This window comes from Tamandua tetradactyla, chromosome 20, assembly GCF_023851605.1.
Source record: "Tamandua tetradactyla isolate mTamTet1 chromosome 20, mTamTet1.pri, whole genome shotgun sequence".
Classification (NCBI taxonomy): Eukaryota; Metazoa; Chordata; class Mammalia; order Pilosa; family Myrmecophagidae; genus Tamandua; species Tamandua tetradactyla.
The window spans coordinates 19,103,514-19,121,077 of NC_135346.1; the positions used below are offsets into that span (position 1 = coordinate 19,103,514).

At 40.7% G+C, this 17,564-nt stretch overlaps 1 pseudogene; it reads left to right on the plus strand.

Annotated features, from left to right (window-relative positions):
* The first annotated feature begins 4,899 nt into the window (after positions 1-4,899).
* LOC143664464 (low molecular weight phosphotyrosine protein phosphatase pseudogene) lies at positions 4,900-5,370 on the plus strand (annotated as a pseudogene).
* The last annotated feature ends 12,194 nt before the right edge of the window (positions 5,371-17,564 follow it).

Below are 17,564 nucleotides of genomic sequence, written 5' to 3' on the forward strand. Positions count from 1 at the left end.
TATAGATTTTCCGTTTTGCTTTCTAATATATTGGAGTAGACAGAGGGAGATACCTGAAATCTCTAAACTATCATTCAGCTGCCCTGATATCTGAATTGATTGTAAAAGCCCTTATCTTCTGCCTTTGTGATTGTAAGAGCTATTACTCCCTTTATCCAATCATTTTCTTAAAGCAACTTGTAGGGCAAAGACCCTAACACTAATGAAGAATTTGAAGTCAGCCATTAACCAGTTTCAGCCCCTTACATTTGTAAATTATATTCACTAGATTCTGCTATTAAAAAGATAACTCGTCTCCCTACTTTTTCACTTATGCCTTTAGTATTGAAATAACACTGGCTCCTTTTCATCTTAGAGCTTGCTATTGGAAATTACAATGACCTCATCTTCCCTTGCTAAAATCCTTAAAACCTTGAACTCCCTAAACTCAGAGAGACAGATTTTGGACCGATAGGCCATCTGCTTTCCTGGCTATGTGTCTAGTAATAAACCTTTTCTCTCTTTGAGACCCTGGTGTCTCAAGTATTGGTTATTGAGTGCATTGGGCAAATTAATCCACCACCCTATCCAGTAACAACCCCATGATGCCAGGTCCCAGCTCATCCCTGGGAGTCATGTCCCATGTTGCCAGGGAGATTTACACCACTGGGAGTCAAGTCTCTCGTGGGGGGAGGGCAGTGAGTTCCCCTGCCAAAGTGGCTTAGAGAGAGAGACCAAACAGGGCAATTACTGAATTTTCATTCTAGAAGAATCATCACAAAACACAAAAGTAGTTCCTTCTTTTCCAGGGACTTACACCTAAATTAACCACAGGTCTAAAAACCTATCTTTTAGTCTCCAGCACTTACTCTCTTCAGATTCTACCAAGTCTCCCCTGGCGATGTGGGGGGTGTTAGGTCAGGAGAACTAGGAAGGGCATTGCAACTGGAGCTGCGGAGGCTGTGTTACCCCTCCCAACCTGACTTCCAGAACTAATGAACTGCCCCTTCCGACATCACCTCACCTCCATCCTTAAAAGCTGCCTGCACGGAAGCCCGCGTGCGCACTCACTTCCCTCCATCTTGGGTTTGGTGAGTTCTGCCCGGGAGCGCAGAAATACCCCCTCCCCCCATTTTAAATTTCCTGGTGTGCGTTTCTTCTTTCTCACCCTTTCGCCTCCTAAACCTTTCAGAGGGAATGGGGGAAGGACTTGCAAAGAGAAGGGCTTGGTACTGCCAGAAGGAACATCCTCAGATTCTATTCCTTCATTCATTCAGTATCTGTGGAGCCTCTACTATGTGCCAAGTGTTGTTTAGGCACTATACGAACAGCAGAGAAATCATGCAAACCCCCCTGCCCTTAAGGAGCTGATATTTTCCTTTGTCTTTGCACTCTCTAGGTCCATCATCTTTCTTCCATGCCCAGAGGTCTTGAGGCTATAGAACAGAACTGGGCAGGTCACCCATCATGCCCTGAGAACTGAATGGACATATATAACTCCCCTTTTCAGAGATCAGCCCCCCTGGGCAGAGGATGAATTTTCCCCAGGATCAAACCCAGGCTAGGAGCAGAGGCCCCACATCTGGAGTACAATTAGCTTGGATGCCACTACAATTATCACCTTAGCATCAGACAAAGAGTCACAACTGAGGACAGGAGTGTTTTTTATATATATATTTATTTTATTGTGAAATATAACATATACAAAAAAGCAATAAATGTTAAAGTACATTATATCAAACAGTTATAGAAGAGATTTCAAAGTTTGGTATAGGCTACAGTTCTACAATTTCAGGTTTTTCCTTCTAGCTGCTCCACAACACTAGAAACTAAAAGAAATATCAATATAATGATTCAGTAGTCATACTTATTTGCTAAATCCTAACTTCTCTGTTATAACTCCTTCTCCTTTGATCCTTCTCCCAGTCTTTAGGGATATTTGGGTTATGCCCATTCTAAATTTTTTCATGTTGAAAAGGGGTGACAACAATATGGGATAGGAGGATAGAATTGGCTGATGTTTAAGGAGAGACTGGTACCTCTGGGTTTCAGGACTTATCTGGCCTAGAAACCATACGAAGGTTCTAGGTTTCTGAAAAGTAAACTTAGTGCATGCAGTTTTTGTAGGATCTCAGATAAAGCCCTGGATGTTCTTTAGGTTTAACAGGAATGGTGTGGCTTGGGGTTTCTCAAACCATAGCAATTTTAGCAATATCTAGCTGATGTTTTCCTAAGAGTAGCCTCCAGAGTAGCCTCTTGACTCTCTTTGAACTCTCTTAGTGACTGATAACTTATTTTGTTTCATTTCTTTTCCCTCTTTTGGTCAGGAAGGCATTGTCCATCCCACAGTGCCAAGTCCAGGCTCATCTCTAGCAGTCATGTCCCACATTGCCATGGGGAGGGCAGGATTTTCAATCACAGCTTTCCAGAGTCTCATTGGGTAACTGATGCTGATCACACTGCTTAATGGGGACCCATAAAAGGCTTACTATTTATATGACAATAGGCTGAAAAAAAGGCCCAATTAACCAGGTAATTGACAGACATTTAAGATACTTGAATGAAGCAATGGGAAGAGGCAGGGAAAACTGGTGAAGTTTTAACTGCTGTCAGCTTTTAGTTTCATATTGGTGATGATTGTTTGGCCAGATTTAGATGAAATTATGCTCTGGTCTTCACAAAGCCCAGAGCTGCTCTTCCCAGGAGCCAGGGACGGAGATAAGAATTGTCATTTAATAGAATTTTCTACAGCTGGCTAAATCATTTGCCAAATAAGCAATTTCATTCATCCTTTCCCCCATCCTCTTGAGGAAATTAAGCTTACTTCTCCTCCAATCTGTTCCCCCACCTCCCACATCCTCCCTCCCTCCCCAGGTAGTTCTTAGTCAGGAAGATGGTCTGGGTGAGCAAGAAACTTTGGGCCCAGTTGAGTTCACTGGACCATGAGGCTGTCAGAGAGTCACAGCCTTAGTGCCCATCCTGTACACACCCCAAAGCACCCTCTGACACCCACACACACCCTCCATATTCCAGTCTTCCCAGAACAAAGTCCCCAAGACAGGCCAACTTGCCTATACTCACCAAGAAGGGTCTGCACAGTTTCACTGTGGAAAATAGATGGGGATGAGATTTATTTCTGTCCTTTACTGAGACAAGGAGCTTTTCAACAGGAGCTTTAATTAAATCCTACAAATCTACACAGATAAGGCATCCCTATAATCTTCAGGTATTTGGAAGAGATCCCAGGGAAAAGTGGAAAATGATCTTGGTGTGGAAGGAGACAGGCCATCTATCCACATGTGACTTGAAAGTGGGATAAATGGAAGATATGTCTGGTGAGGAAGAATTCTGTATTCCCAAGATTCTGCCTCTTGACTGGTCTGGGATTTCCACATGCCTGAATTCATTTCTGCTTGCTCTATATTGATGACTACCCTTCTTCCTTTATTCTCCTCTTCCCCTCCCCTCTTCTTCTCCTTCTTTTTTCTTCTGTCTCTCCTCTTGTTTGCTTTCCTTCTCTTTTTCATTGGGATTGATAGATGGCATGGTGTCTTGGTTAAGAGTTAGGACTTTCTCCCTAAATTGGCCTACAGATTCAGCACAATCCCTATGAAAATCCTAGCTGGCTTCTTTTCAGAAATTGACAAGCTGATTCTAAAATTTATATGGAAATTCAAGGGGCCCAGAAGAGCCAAAACAACCTTTAAAAAGAAGAATAAAGTTGGAAGATTCACACTTACCAATTTCAAAACTTACTACAAAGCTATTGTAAGGAAAACAGGGTGATAGTGGCATAAGGATAAATATAGATCAGTGGAATAGTTATGCGAGTCTACAAGTAAATCCTGATATTTATGATCAATTGATTTTCAACAAGGTACCAACACAATTCAATGGAACAGAACAGTTTTTCCCCAGTGATAGTGGGACAACCAGATATCTGCATGCAAAATAATAAAATTGGACCCCTTCCTCATACCATATACAAAAATTAACTCAAAATATGTCATAATGATGCCTATAGATGAAGGAGCTGAAGGGTACAATGGCAAGCAGAATAGTGAACTGTGATACATTTAGATGATGAAATATTGGGTAGCTACAGAAAGGAAGGATATCAAGTGGCATGCAATTAACTGAATAAACCTTGGGCACAATGTATTTTGCAAAATAAGCCAGAAACTAAATAACAAATAAGATAAGGTCTCTTTCAGAAAATACTTAAAAGAAAATTGGAAGCTAGATTATAAGCTCTCATGGTAGCCACACTTAGTTTGAAGATGTAACTGTGCTTCTAGATTCTGAGACACTGAGCTATATGTATATCGGCTGGTATTTCCCTGGAACTTTGAGTAATTCTGTTACACCTGTGGGAGTCAGGGTTCTCTTGAGAAACGTAACCAACAAGAGAGATCTGTAAATATGAGATTTATAAAGGTGTCTCACACAACAGTGGGAATGGAAGAGTCCAAAATCCGTAGGGTAGGCTGTGAAGCTGGTGACTCCAATGAAGGTTCTGGACAAACTCTAAGGAGAGGCTAGCTGGCTGAAGAAGCCGTGAAAGAGTCTCTCTTCTCCCTTAAAAGCCTTCAGCTGATTGGATTATCTCATTGTGGGGGCCATGCCTTAGTTGCTTGCAGATGGAATCAGTCACAGAGGGAATCAACTGACTGATGATTTACATCAACCAGCCACAAAATCTCCTTGCAGGAATGGTGAGGCCAGTGCCTGCATAATCATAAAGCCAAGTTAACACCAGAACCTAACCATCACAATACCTAAGGCCCAGAAATGGTGTGCTGCAGCCCTGAGAGTTAGCATGGTTATATATAATAACACTTAAACTAACCAAAAAAGAGATCAGGTCTCAATCAGAGATAAAAATAAAGCCACTCTGTGCCTCTCTTTGTGCCTGAGAAGATGAAGGTGGACTCACCCAAATTAGTCCTGTTTGTATGTCTGGGTAATATTTGTTGTTCACCCATTGCAGAAGCAGTTTTCAGAACACTTGTAACTGATTAAACTATTTCAGATAAAATTGGAGTGCCGCAACATCCAATTATGAGATAGGAAACCCTCCTGATTATCAATGGCTAAATTGCATGAAGAAGCATGATATTCCTATGAAACAAGTCACCTGGCAGTTTACCAAAGAAGACTTTGCCACATTTGATTATATATTGTGTATGGATGAAATCAATCTGAGAGATTTGAATAGAAGAGGTAGTGAAGTTAAAAACTGCAAGGCAAAAATTGAACTACTTGGGAGCTATGATCCACAAAAATAACTTATTATCCAAGATTCAATCAATTATGGGAATGACTCCAACTTTGAGACTGTACCAGCACTGTGTTAGGTGCTGTAAAGCATTTTTGGAGAAATCACAGTAAAGCTAGATCCGTTCATCGCTGAAGGTCAACAATGATTAACATCTTTATAGTGATGGTCTATGTTTTTCAGTCAATTTGTGTGTTAAAAATATAATGTTTCATTGCTCAAGGCCACAACTTTTTTATCAAAAAAAATTGACTTACTGTTTCTTAAAAAATAACTGTACATAGAAATCAATGTTGTTTTTGCAGAATAATTAATAAAAATCTTTGATTCAGTTTATTGGGTACATTAAATGTTCTTAAACAAATTGTACCTTTATGTTGCCCCAATTACGAAAATAGTGGAACAAACAAAATAGAAGGACCACAAAATATAATGTTTTGTGTGTATTTAGCAATCATTTCTTTTCAGTGTTTAAACTTAAGGTACTATCCAGTGAAGGCTAGCCTTCTAATTTGCTTACTTGTGAGCTTAATAAATAATTAAAACATCACTTTCAGTACCTGAACTCATTGAGGCTTTTAAATAATCTACCTCTTTTTTTAGCTGATATGTATAACTGATGGACAAATGTCCTCTATTCACCTATACTATCTCTCTTTTTACCCCAAGGCCTTTTATTGAATTACATACCCCTTTGCCAGTTTGAAACCATGTGTCCCCAAGAAAATCCATGTTCTTTGATCTTCCTTCAATATTGTAGGGAAGGATCTTTTTTATTAAGTTGTTTCCATGGAGCTGTGACACACCTAATTGTGGGTGGGAACTTTTGATTAGGTGGTTTCCATGGAGATGCCTCTCTACTCATTTAAGGTGGGTCACTTACTGGAGCCCTTTAAGAGGGAACCATTTTGTGTACTGGAGTGGCTAGAGGGAAGTACCTGAAACTGTAGAGCTGTGCTCCAGTAGCCTTATTTCTTGAAGATGATCTTCTAATGATACAGCTTTTACATTGTGACTGTGTGGTTGTGAAAACTTTGTGTCTGATGCTCCTTTTATCTAGGGTATGGACAGATAAATAAAAAATATGGGTAAAAAATAAACAAATAATAGGGGAGACAAAAGTTAAAATAAATTGGGTAGTTGGAAATGCTAGTGGTCAATGAGAGAGAGGGGCAAGGGGTATAGTATATATGAGTTTTTTATTTTTTCTTTTTTATTTCTTTTTCTGGAGTGATCATAGTGATGAATATACAACTATGTGATGATATTGTGAGTCAATGATTGTATACCATGTATGGAATGTTTGTATGTTAAGAATGTATGTTTATATGTTTAAGTTTTATCAATAAAAATATTTTTTAAAAAAAGAGGGAACCATTTTGAAAAAAGCTTTAGTGCTTTCTTTTAAGCCCACACAGCCAGAGACATTTGGAGATGCAGAAAGAAAATGCCCATAGGGAAGTACTTTGAAGCAAGAAGCCAGGAAAGGAAGCTAGCAGATGTCCCAATGTGCCTTCCCAGCCGACAGAGGTTTCCAGACCCACTGGCCTTTCTACCGTCAAGGTATCATCCAGATGACTTACTTTGGACATTTTTCTGACCTGAGAATCGTAAACTTGCAACTTGATAAATTCTCCTTTTAAAAGACGTTCCATTTCTGGTATATCATCTTACAGCAGCTTTAGCAAGCCAAAACACCTCCCTGGTCGCAAGAGTTCCCAATCTTGATTAGAAGTATTTTGATTCACACATACCCAGGGTGCATACTTCCATGTTAAAAGGATAGGAAAGAGAATGATGTGTGGTATACATCTTAAGCATCATTCTTAATTTTTGTTTAGGTAGTTTATTTCATGGGAAAGTCAACTTTTTGCTCCCATTTGAACCGCTTTGCCTCTGAAATTTAATTCTATCCAGAAAGGACACTGGATGCTGTTTCATCTTAGGCTACTTTGACAAATGTGTCTGCTTTATATGCACATATAACCCAAATGTCAAATATTATATATTGGTTTAGATGGAAAAAATAGTTTAAAGAGCTGAAAAAAGAGAATTCAATTATGTTGAAGTCCTTAAATAACATGTTGTTCTTTTATCAGTGTTTCATTTATAGGTAATTACTGTGTACTTTGAGATAACTGCAATTTCAAATTCATTTGGATATATATCAGCAAAGGTTGTTTTCAAAATAAACTGGGAGTATAAAAATACAATTGAGATATTTAAAAAAAAGCAACAACAAAAAAACAAACAAAGCCAATCTGACTGGGACTAAGGTAAATCAGAATACAGGGTAAAAGGTGATAGTGTATATGCTCAGACCTTCACCTACTATATGAGACCAAAGGCAGAGAGGTTTATCATATCTAGAACCTACATTTTCTGTAACACACAATCTAAATCAACCTGTCTGGATAGCTCATTTAAACAACCCAAACTCCTGGAGTTCAGAACAGAAATGTGACCTTGTAATTCTGTATAGCTTAATGTAATATCTGGACACATCTCAGACAATGGTGGGCTGATAATTATGAAGTATTTGTATTGTTCAACCCTAGCATAAAATAAGTTATCTACAAATAGCATTTTTCTACCACTTAGGACTTTTCCTCAGTCTTTATAACTGAAATGCCTTTTTTCAATTAGAATTCAGTTCTTGCCTTTCTGTTTGCCATTTCCCCTAATACCATCAGGAGCTCTTGAAAAATAAGTTGTTTATTAACTCAAAACTGTCCATGATTTTATTTTAAAGGGTTTGGTTAATAAGTGGGACCTAAGACACTGATAAGGCCTTCTTCAGAGCATATTCTTAAAAAGTGTTGCAAGATTGAATAAAAGAAAATACTTAAAAAAAAAAATTTGTAAAGTCCCTTGAGGGTCCAAAGGGAGAAAATATATATTTTTTCTAATAGTTCATATATATATGAAACTATTAAACTTTCCCATCTAGGAAACCCCAGGTACCCTTTCAACCATTGGGGACTCCCAAGAAAACAGACCAAGCCCTTGATTTTTAGGCTTGCCATTATGAAACTTATTTCTGCAGTGAAGAAGCTAAGACTGTCTATAAAGATGAGGCTTAAGAGTTGCTTCCAGGAAACCTCTTTTGTGGCTCAGATGTGGACTCTCTCTCTCAATCCAAATCTGCAAGGAAAATCATTATCCTACTCCCTACGTGGGATATGACATTTGGGGTGAAAGTCTGATAACATGGGGCATAACTCCCAGGGATGAGTCTGGCCCTGGCACTGTAGGATTGACAATGCCTTCCTACCAAAAAAGGGGGAAAGAAGTGTAAAAATATATATATCAGTGGCTAAGAGAGATCAAATAGAGACAAGAGGCTATTCTGGAGGCTAATCTTATGCAAGCTTCAGTCAGATAGTGCTGATTGCCACTATTTGCTAAACCAACTTCACGCCTATTAGCTCCTAAGAACACCTAGGGCTCCAACTGATGCTCTATAAAAGTTTCGTGCCCTAAGTTAGCTTTCCTGGAACCTATAATTTCCAGAGGGTCCATAGGCAAGATAAGTCCTGAAACCCAGAGGGACCAGCTTCTCCAAGATTATCAAACAAGTACATAACCTTATCCTTTAGCATCAACACTCCTTCTCAGCATGAAATAGTCAGAACTGGCATTACCTAAAGATCCCAGTAGATTGGGAGACAGATCAAAGGAGAAGGAGGAGGTATAATAGAGAAAATAGGATTTAACAAACAAGTATGACTATTGAATCACTATACTGCTTTTCCTTCTAGCCTCTAGTGTTTTGGAGTAGCTAGAAGGAAAAATTTGAAATAGTGGAATGGTAACCCATAGCAAACTCTGAAATCTGTTCTGTAACTACTTGTTGAAGCGTACTCTGAAAATTATTGCTTTTTCTTTATTTTCTTTGTATATGTTATATTTCACAACAACAACAAAAAAACATTCAAAAAATGTATCATAGGGTGCGTGGGTAGTTCGGTGATAGAATGCTCACCTTCCAAGTGGGAGACCCGGGTTCGATTCCTGGACCATGCACCCCCCCCAAAAAAAACAAAAGAGTATCCTAGGCTTAAATGTAAAAGCAGGAACTATAAAACCTAGAAAAAAATACAGAAGAAAGTCTTTAAGATCTTGGGTTAAGCAAAGCCTTCTTAAATATGATACCAAAAGCACAAGTGACCAAAAAAGAAAAAAAAAAGTTAAGATAGATTTCATCAAAATTTCAAAATGTTGTGCTACAAAGGATACCATCAAGAAAGTGAGAAGATAACCCACAGAATGGGAGAAAATATTTGGAAGTCATATATCTAACAAAGGACTTGTACCTGGAATAAAGAACTATTACAATTCAATAATAAAAAGACAAGCAACCTACTTAAAATTGGAAAAGGATCTACACATTTCTATAAAGATATGCAAATGGCCAATCAGTACATGAAAAGATGCCCAATATCATTAATCATCAGGGAAATGCAAACCAAAACCACAATGAGATACCATTTCATACTTCTAGGATGGTTATTATCTTGGTTTGCTAAAACTGCTGGGATGCAATATACCAGACATGGATTGGCTTTTACAAAGGGAATTCAATAAGTTACAAGTTACAATTCTAAGGCTATGAAAATGTCCAAATTAACCACCAACAAGAGGATACCTCCTTGGAGGAAAGGCTTCTGGCATCTGGAGTTCCTCTGTCACATGGGAAGACACATAGCCATGTCTACTGGTCCTTTGAACCAAAATGTCTCCATAGGTGTTTTCTCCCTCTCTTAGCTTCTCTTGGCTCTGAGCTCTCTACAAAGTATCTCTCCTTTAAAGGACTCCAGCAAGCATATTAAGACCCACACTGAATGGGCAGGAAAACATCTCCATGGAAATAACCTAATCAAAGGGTCCCATTCACAATAGGTCTACTCCAACAAGACTGGATTAAAAGAAGTTATGTTTTTCTGGGGGTACACAACAGATTCAAACCAGCCCGGTTATAATAAAAAAGATAATAATAAGTGTTGGTGAGGATGTGAAGAAATTGGAATCCTCATATACTGCTAGTGGGAAAGTAAAATAGTGCAGCCACTTTGGAAAACAGTCTGGTAGTTCCTCGAAAGGTTAAACACAGTTATTTTACAGAAACCTAAAACCTCCAATTGTTCCTATGCTAGAGAAGCCCTGAAACCCAGAGGTTCCAGGCTCTCCAAGAACATCAACCAGTCTCATCTCCCTACTCCAAAAGGTCAATACCCCTTCTCAACATGAAGGAGTTAGAATGGTCATTGCCCAAATATCCCTAAAGATTGAGAAAAGGATCAAATGAGAAGGCAGAGTTGTAATAGAGAAGATAGGTTGTAACAAACGAGTATGACTATTGAATCACAATATTGATATTTCTTTTTAGTCTCTGTTCTAGTTTGCTAGCTGCCGGAACGCAACACACCAGAGACAGATTGGCTTTTAATAAAAGGGGATTTATTTTGTTGGTTCTTCAGAGGAAAGGCAGCTAACTTTCCACTGAGGCTCTTTCTTACGTGGAAGGCACAGGGTGGTCTCTGCTGGTCTTCTCTCCAGGCCCCTGGGTTCCAACAACTTTCCCCGGGGTGATTTCTTTCTCCATCTCCAAAGGCCTGGGCTGAGCTGCTAGTGCTGAGATGAGGAATGCTGAGCTGCTAGGCTGTGCTATGTTGCGATCTCTCATTTAAGCACCAGCCAATTAAGTCAAACGTCACTCATTGCAGCAGACACGCCTCCTAGCCGACTGCAGATGTAATTGGCAACAGATGAGGTTCACGTACCATTGGCTTATGTCTGCAGCAACAAGACTAGGTATGCTCACCTGGCCAAGTTGACAACTGAATCTAACTGACACAGTCTCCAATGTATTGGAGCAGTAGAAAAAAATACCTGAAATTGTAGAACTGTAACCTATACCATACTTTGAAGTTTGTCTTATAATTGTTTTTAAAATGTGTTTTGAAATATATAACTTTTCAGTATTACGGTATATTTTACAATAAAAAAAATGTTTAAAAAATGTATTTAAAAAAAGGTTTAACATAGAATTGCCATATGACCCAGCAATTCCACTCCTAAAATTACTGAAACCATATACCCCTACAAAAACTTGTATATACATGGACAGCATTATTCATAATAGCCAAAAGGTACAAACTACCCAAATATCCATCAACTGATGAATGCTAAATAAAATGTGGTATATCCATACAGTGGAAAATTGTTCTTTAATAAAAAGGAATTAAGTTTTGATACATGCACAGCAAGAATGAACCTTGAAAATACTATGCAAAGTAAAAGAAGCCAGTAACAAAAGCCCACATATTATATGATTCCATTGATATGAAATGTCCAGAATAGGTAAATATAGAGTCAGAAAATAGATTAGTGCTTGCCTAGGGCTGGGGAAGTTGGAGGAAAATGGGGAGTGATTCCTAATGGATACAGTGTTTCTTCATATGGTGATGAAAATATTCTAGGATTGACTGTGGTGATGGTTGCACAATTCTGTGAATATACTAAAAAACATCAAATTGTAGACTTTAAATGAGTGAATTATAGGGTATATGGATTATCTCTTGTTTTAGTTTCTTTTAGCTGCTAAAACAAATACCATATAATGGGTTGGCTTAACAACAGGAATTTTTAAAAACAAATATTGTTATATATTATATATTCACATACCATGTTTTCTAGTTTGATAGCTGCCAGAATGTAATGTACCAGAAATTGAACAGCTTTTAAAAAGGGGAATTTAATAAGTTATAAGTTTGTAGTTCTAAGGCCATGGAAATGTCCAAAAGCAAGTCTATAGAAATGTCCAATTTAAGGCATCCAGGGAAAAATACCTCGGTTCAAGAAGGCCGATGAAGTTCAGGGTTCCTCTCTCCACTGGACAGGCATATGATGAGCAGGGCGACGTCTACTAGCTTCCTCTCCAGGTCTCTTGCTTCCTGAAGCTCCCTGGCATCCTTCTCCTTCTTCATCTCCAAAGGTCGCTGGCTGATAGACTCTGTGGTTAGCTCGTCATTCTGTCTCTCCTTATTCTCAAAAAGGAAGTCTCTCCAAAATGTCTCCTCTTTTATAGGATTCCAGTAAATCAAGACCCCCATAGAATGGGTGGAGACACGTCTCCATCTAATAAAGTTTAATACCCCCAATTGATTGAGTCACATCTCCCTGGAGATAACCTAATCAACTTTCCAGCCTATAGCACTGAATAGGGATTAGAAGAAACCATTGCTCCCACAAGATTGATTAGGATTAAAACATGGCTTTTCTAGGATACATAAATGCTTTTAAACCGGCACACCATGTAATTATCCAAAGCGTACAATCAATCGTTCACAATATCATCATATAGCTGTGCGTTAATCATCACAATTGACTTTTCTTTTCCTTTTTTAAGAACAGGAATTTATTGGCTCATGTTTTCAGAGGCTAGAAGGCTTGCTTCCTCCTGGAGTCGGTGTCTTCTGGCTGGCTGACAATCTTTGGAGTTCCTTTGCTTTACCATTAGGTGACAATGTTTGTGGCCGTGTCTTCTCCTTTTTCCTCCTGCTTCCATTGACTTCCATCTTCTGGCTGCTCCCTGTGGCTTCTCCCTCTGTCTTTCACTCTGCTTATAAAGGACTCCAGTAACCTAGATCAACCCAATCTGTTTCAGTTGGGTCACACCTTAATTGAAGAAACATGTTGAAGAGATCATATTTAGAATGAGTCCACACCCACCAGAGTGTAGATCAAAACCAAGAACATGTCCAAGCTGGAGTGTACAGTTCAATCCACCAGATAACTCAATAAAGCTCTCTCTCTCCATATATATACAGTATATAATATATATATATATATAATATTTCAAAAAAGCTGATTTTATCTATGTATGTCACCATTACTAGGGGCAATAATGGGGGGTAAGAGTTATGGGATGTTTTGGGGTTTTTTGTTTGTCTGTTTTTGAGTAATGAAAACATTCTACAACTGATTTTGGTGATGAATAAACAACTATGTAACAATACTGTGAACCATTGATTGTATATTCTGGATGGACTGTAAGGTGTGAACATATCTCAAAAAATTGCACTAAAAAAATGACCCCTGGCATATAGTAGGTACCCATCACATGGGAACTATAAAGAAGAGTCAAGAAACAGCAGCAAGAGAAGGAGAAAAGAGGAAAAAGCAGTATTTGTGGGCCAAGACCAAATCATACTTTTATACCTGACCTTCGGCTGGGCTGTAGGGACGCAAAGAAGGCTGGAAGTTGGATGTGAGCTAAAAGTCTGAGGGATCAGTCATTCTTAAAAAAAAAAAAGAAAGAAAGAAAAAAGAAAAGAAAGTGTGCAGTGCACCCAAGTGCTGCAACAGAATCATGCACAGGTTGCTCAGGGGTGGAAAGAAAGGCTTTTAAAAGTAGGAGAACTTAAAGGATTGGCCAAATGGAAAAGGAATGTGAAGTCCCTCGTCCTCCCATTACTGTGGTGACCAGAGGATATAAAGCATCTCCTCTGGAGAAAACTAGATAGAGCCTATAGGCTGGCAACCTGGTCTGGAACTGGCAGAGTCAGAAGTCAATCAATTGCAGATTGATTACACATAGCCAGAAGGGCTATGAAGCTGGCAAAGAAGGTAGAGGATGGGGCCTGCCTCCTTGGCCTTGTAATAACTGAAGGGAGCCTGAGGAGCTCCTTCTCTCTCCCCTCTTTCCCAGCTCCTTTCGGCCGCGGAGTTCTGGATCCCCTGCCATCTCCCACCATCCCTTTTCTGGAGAGCAGAGCCCATTGCTCTGTGGGCAGAGAGTGACGCCTCCCCCACTCCTGCCTCTGGTGACTCATTCCCAAGACTGGGGGTGGCAGGAAGTGCCAGGGCCCCAGAGCTACATCCCCATCCGGATTCTGGCAGCCTAGAAACATCCTATCTTCTTCCCTCCACCCTCCACCCCCGCTACCTCCCTCACTTCCAGTTCTGACTCTTGACATTTCTACATAGGAGACACCCACCTCCCCCAAATCTCTTCTTGATTTTTCCATTTCCTCCTTCAGTCTTTCAGCTCCAGACCCTAGGAACTGCTAGGTTAAAACAGCCTGACCCCAAGGGAAGCAAGGGGCCCTTTTCTGGAGAGGAGGTTCAGGCAAGGTCTGAGTCCCCATGGCCAGGTCTTTCAGGGGCAGGGTTCACAATCTAGAAAGCACTCTGATCAACGCTTGAAACAACAACAAAATTGTTTTACTATATGCTAACTAATTCTCAAGCCTTTGTCTCATTTATTTCTCACAAGAACTCTATGAAGCAGATACTATTATCATTGCCTTTTTGCAAATGAGAAAAGTGAAAGGGAAAGCAGCAGAGCTGGGGTTCAAACCCAGGGTTCACATCTTGGGCTCTTAACCACCAGGCTGTCCTGCCTGTTCTGGGAACGGAGGGCAAAGCAAGGCCCTTTGAGCTTGGCCCCTGAGTAAGCTGGGTTGGCAAAGGCAGCACATGCAATCCTGAGGCCCTCGGTACAGCTGCGCTGGGGTTGGGATTGGGCTAACGTTTTCCACTCCAGCCTCCCTCCTCGTCCCCCACTGCCTGTGGACCTGCCCCACTCTCCAGTCCTGTGGGGTAGGAATGAAGAGAGCTGCTTAGAGGATTCTGTTCCCCTTAAGAATGTATCTTCCCATCAAAGTTCGAGGGCATCACTGTGATTCTGGGGTGCCCAAGAGCTACCTAGAAAGAAGAGGGGGCATTGCTTATAGGTGCAGCTAGGCAGAAAAAGGTTGCAGACACCCAAGCTTGGGGTTAGTACAGGCTTGCAGACAGAGCAGCCACCTGTCAAACCAAAAAGGCCCAGAGACAGTCCACGTGACAATGGGAATAACAATACCCTTGAATTATGTAACATTTTATAATTTTTCAGGCACTTTACAAACATTTGATCCTCCAGGTGACCTCCAAGGGCCCAAGGAGGCAGGAAGTACCATTAATAAGCTGTCACCATCTGTCAAGTTTTCCCCCCAGAGGGAGCGAGGCAGGAGGGAGGCAAGGCAATGAGTAAGTTTGCCAAACCCAAACCCCAGAGGGTAATTGATAGTTTTTATGGTGACTTTATCCTCAGACTCCTCGGATATCATATTTCCACTGGATTACCACATTTACATAACAGTATAGGATGAGAGACCCTGATAAATCTTTTCTGCATGGGGATGAATACAGTGGAAATGTACTTCTGTTGACAGCGATTTGTTTTACTACACTACTGCCCTTCAGTTTAGGGAGAAAAGAGCAAGCCTACTGCTTTATGAAGGGAGGAAAGAAAGGAAGGAAAGCAGTAGAAGGGGAGGGAGGAAGATCAGAGATCTGGAAGGGAAAAATGAATAAGGGGCGATGAAACAGGGAAAAAAGAAGAGCTTCAGGCAGATGGGCAAAAGGAAGAGATAGAGAAAGAACTAAAAAGGAAAGCTGTCTCAGTAGCCAAGGATTTAGTGGTGAGAAGGAATGGAAATGATTCTGCAGGAAGGGTGGCTGGCTGCTGGGGAACAGCCCACAGCAGCAGGGGAGATGATTCAAAGGTCACTGGGGGGATGCCAAGCTCTGGTTTTTGGAGATGGTCAGCAGAGTTTGGGTGAATAAGGAGAGTCACGGGACCAGGGCTGCCTTGAAGTCTACTTTGAAGGTGGCATCAAGGCCACTAGAGACCTCTCCCCATCACATCCCACCACTCTTCATCGGCCTTTATCCAGAGAACAGGTGGGCTCTAGGGGCACCAGGACTGAGTTCTAAGAATCTTTGGGCCTGAAATCCTTCTGATCCAGAGCCTTGGGTTCCAATCCCTGCTTGGCATTAACTTAGTTGGATGACTTTAGACAAAACCCCCTAAATCTCTCAGCCTTGGCTTGCTCATTGTCGAACTGGGAATTTATTCATTCATCCAACAAATATTTACTGATTATATGCCAGACAGTGTGTAAAACAAATAGATAATAGTCCTTGCCTTCAAAGAGCACACAATTCAATGAAGATAACACAACTTCCTTAGTGGCACAGGCCCTGACTGCACTAGAATAGTGGTCATGACAGCCCACCCCATGCCAGGCTGTGCTAAGCGCTTACTTGGATCAACTTCTATAATCCTCACAGCAAGCCAGTGAGGAAGGTCCCGGTATTCTCTCCATGGGACAGATGAAAACACCCTCCCTAAGGCAGGCCCCCCTCCAACCCCCTCCTATGACCCTGTTTTATTTTCTTCATAGCACATACTGCTCTCTAAAATGGCCTTACTGCCTTGTTCACAGCTATATGCCCAGCTTCTTGAACCGTTTCTGACTCATACCAAAGTCTTAATAAATATTTGCTGTGTGAATGAGACACTCATGGGAGTGAAGGTCGGACCTGCCTCCCACGCAGGATGCTGGTGAAGGCGAACTGAGGGCAGGCTCTGAGGGTGCTCTATCACTCCGCAGACATGGAGGCGACTATTATCACTGACATTTATTTAGTGAAGAAAAAGCGCATTTTCTCCTCCCTCTTCTTTAGCTGTTTTCTCTCTTTTAATGTCCCTCAGACATTCTGCCTCTTCCTGTTCCACGTTTAATTCTGCATCCTCTAATTGTGCCCCCTTCGATTTCTGTCTCACTCTCATTCTTGTTCTTTCAGCTTCCCTGTTCCTTTGTTTTTCTTTTCTGTGGCTCTCCTGAGAGAAAGCTCATCCAAATGAATTGCAAATAGTGATTTCAGAGGCTAAGTGGAAGTTCAGTGTCAGGCTAAAGTCTTCTCCCTGTGCAAGGCACTTTTCTCCTTCTGTAAAATGGACAGAGCCTCCCTGTCCAGCCCTCCAACAGGATTTGTGTGTGAGTGTGTGGTAACATATATGTATATCATAAACTTCCCATTTTAACCATTTTAAAGTGTACAATTCAGTAGCACTAATTACATCCATGTTGTTAGGCTACCATCATCACCATCCGTTACCAAAACTTTTCCATCACCCCGAACAAAAAGCCTGCCCTTAATAATCCTGCAGGGTTTTTTTCAATAATTGGTGGCAGGCCTGGGAAGGGAGAGGGTTTCAGGGCCAAAGCACTGCTCTTTCCACAGTCTCATCCAGAGAAGCTTCATCAAAGCCTTGGCCACAGGAGTCCCACACTGACAGAGAGGTATTTTCTCTCCCTCTGTAGGTGCTATTTAATGTTACTTATTGTAAATACAATCAGGGGATAATAAGCCTGGCCTTCCCTCTTTCTTCAGGGCTTTGAAAACAGAAGCATAGCAGGGTCTGCTGAGGGTATAAGTGGAAAGACCATGGGTTAAGTGCAGGAGTGCCATG